Source organism: Berghia stephanieae, chromosome 3 (genome assembly GCF_034508935.2).
Source record: "Berghia stephanieae isolate SIO BIC M18660-M18661 chromosome 3, UCSD_Bste_1.3, whole genome shotgun sequence".
NCBI classification, from domain to species: Eukaryota; Metazoa; Mollusca; class Gastropoda; order Nudibranchia; family Aeolidiidae; genus Berghia; species Berghia stephanieae.
Window position 1 is genome coordinate 108,140,222 of NC_088362.1, and position 2,713 is coordinate 108,142,934.

The window sequence follows — 2,713 nt, forward strand, 5'->3', positions numbered from 1 at the left end:
GAGAGAGAGAGAGAGAGAGAAATAGATAAGCAATTTTCTTGCTAAACCATGACAGGTATTAATTCAGTCTAGAGGGGAGATATATAGGTACATAGACAGATTTAGAGAGAGAGAGAGAGAGAGAGAGAGAGAGAGAGAGAGAGAGAGAGACAGAGAAATAGATAAGCAATTTTCTTGCTAAACCATGACAGGTATTAATTCAGTATATATAGGTACATAGACAGATTTAGAGAGAGAGAGAGAGAGAGAGAGAGAGAGAGAGAGAGAGAGAGAGAGAGAGGAGAGGGAGAAGTAGAATAGATAAGCAATTTTCTTGCTAAACCATGACAGGTATTAATTCAGTCTAGAGGGGAGATATATAGGTACCTAGACAGATTTAGAGAGAGAGAGGAGAGAGAGAGAGAGAGAGAGAGAGAGAGAGAGAGAGAGAGAGAGAGAGAGAGAGGAGAGAAGTAGATAAGCAATTTTCCTGCTAAACCATGACAGGTATTAATTCAGTCTAGAGGGGAGATATATAGGTACCTAGACAAATTTAGAGAGAGAGAGAGAGAGAGAGAGAGAGAGAGAGAGAGAGAGAGAGAGAGAGAGAGAAGCTGTGACAGGTAGAAGTTACTAGTCAATACAGTTTAGAGGATAAAAGAAATATAAATGGTACTCACGCTTGAAGTTTTAATAAATCCAATAAAAGTGCTTGAACTGTTAATGAGGCCAATACCTTTTTCTTGTTCCTTTGTGCACGCCTCGACATATTGCTTGTCTAAGCAATCACTGCAAGCATCACTAGTCTAATTATTTATCTGTTTGAGTTATTAGTGTAATATTGCTAATAAACAAATAATGAATTGCTATATCCGATGGGATAATTATATTGTCCTTTGTGACACCACACTATAGAGAGACAGTGAGAAATGATAGACGGGTGAAATACGTTGATTTAGAGATTTATCAGTGCAATGTGTTTTTGATCTTTTATATTTATAAGATGCCGTAGTAGAAATAGACACCCTGATAAAGAGAAATATCAACAACAAAATATAGTAATGGTGAGGATGAGGAGGAAGTGGAGGAGGAGAGTAGGAGAAGGAGGAGGAGGAGGAGGAGGGGAGATCATGTTGAAAATAGAGGGAGAAGAAGAAGTAGTAGAGGAAGAAAAAGTAGTAGCAGTTGTAGTAGTAGTATATAGTAGTAGTAGTAGTAGTAGTAGTAGTAGTAGTAGTAGTAGTAGTAGTAGTAGTAGTAGTAGTAGTAGTTAGTAGTAGTAGTAGTAGTGTAGTAGTATAGTGAGTAGTAGTATGTAGTAGTGTTGTAGTAAGTAGTTTAGTATAGTATAGTAGTAGTTAGTAGTAGTAGTAGTTGTGTAGTAGTAGTAGTAGTAGTAGTAGTAGTAGTAGTAGTAGTAGTAGTAGTAGTAGTAGTAGTAGTAGTAGTAGTAGTAGTATAGTAGTGTGTAGTAGTATAGAAGTAGTATAGTAGTAGTAGTAGTAGTAGTTAGAAGAAGAAGAAGATAGAGGAGAAGAAGAAGAAGAAGAAGAAGAAGAAGAAGAAGAAGAAGAAGAAGAAGAAAGAAGAAGAAGAAGAAGAGAAGAAGAAGAAGAAGAAGAAAGAAGAGAAGAAGAAGAGAAGAGAAATGATGATGAATGATGATGATGATGATGATGATGATGATGATGATGATGATGATGATGATGATGATGATGATTAAGAAAATGGTTTTGGACAAAAATCCTCAGCTCAGATTAAAATACCCCTAAAAGTTCTTACAGAAGAAGTTCAAATCACAAAACCAAGACCACTTATCCCATTCACAACAAATCACATAAACACTGTTGATGATGAAGTGCCCCAATTTCTTTCCACCGTCGCACCACAAAGATGTGTACAGTTTAATAAGAATCGCGTCCTTGTTATTGATGTCAACTCCTTTAAACGACTCACAACAATGTATCGATACACGAGAATTCCCACTTGCTCACCCGTCGCTTCCCAAATCACCATTCTCAAACCTGATCGCTTCCCACCCCCCAGCCATCCACCCGCCTGGCACCTCTCGTCCGCTCTCTCACTCGATTCCCGCCCGCCCACACGTGCATCGAGCTACTGTGCTCACCCGTCGATTTCCAGCACCACTCTGCCAAATTGATGCTATGCGTTAAGTTAAAAATCTCATATTATCCGCCAGCCGTATTTAACGTTTGTATTCGTTGTAGACTATGTGTAACCTTTAAAGTTTATAGTATTATTATTAGATTGATAGGGAAGTACTCATAAAATGGCTGACTAAAAACAATAACAAAGGGCTGAGTGACGTCAAATTCGTTCCTTTTATACTGACAAAACACCATAACTTTTACCTTTGGTTAGACTTTTTAGCAATCGGGAAGAAAAGTGTCATGTCAAAAGAAACTGGTTCCTATTTCATTGGAATTGTAAAACTGAATACCTACCTTGTGTAAATAATATTTTGGTATCACAGTGATGGCATCTTGTTTTCTAATCTAAATAAATGCTGGTCGTCAATAAAGACCATCCGTCCTCACCTTTTTCCGTCCCGTCATTCTTAGAATCTGCCTATATATCCTGCTGGTAAAATACATAGTATTGCCATCTTATGATTAATTATGTTACATATTCGTTATTAGTCCTCTTTAGGACTGATTACATACACACTTCCAAGGATTTAGAAACCTGAAAAGTAGAAGGTGTGACGTCACAA

General features: G+C 37.5%; 1 long non-coding RNA gene across 1 annotated transcript in view; it reads right to left on the bottom strand.

Moving 5' to 3' along the window:
* The window catches only part of LOC144969427 (uncharacterized), a 202,713-nt gene extending 200,652 nt beyond the window's left edge, over positions 1-2,061 (bottom strand). The window contains exons 1-2 of the long non-coding RNA XR_013644752.1: positions 1,762-2,061; positions 660-888 (exon numbers count right to left, since the gene is read on the bottom strand). This is a non-coding gene — a long non-coding RNA (uncharacterized LOC144969427). The remainder of the gene's footprint in view (positions 1-659; positions 889-1,761) is intronic.
* Positions 2,062-2,713: the final 652 nt, after the last annotated feature.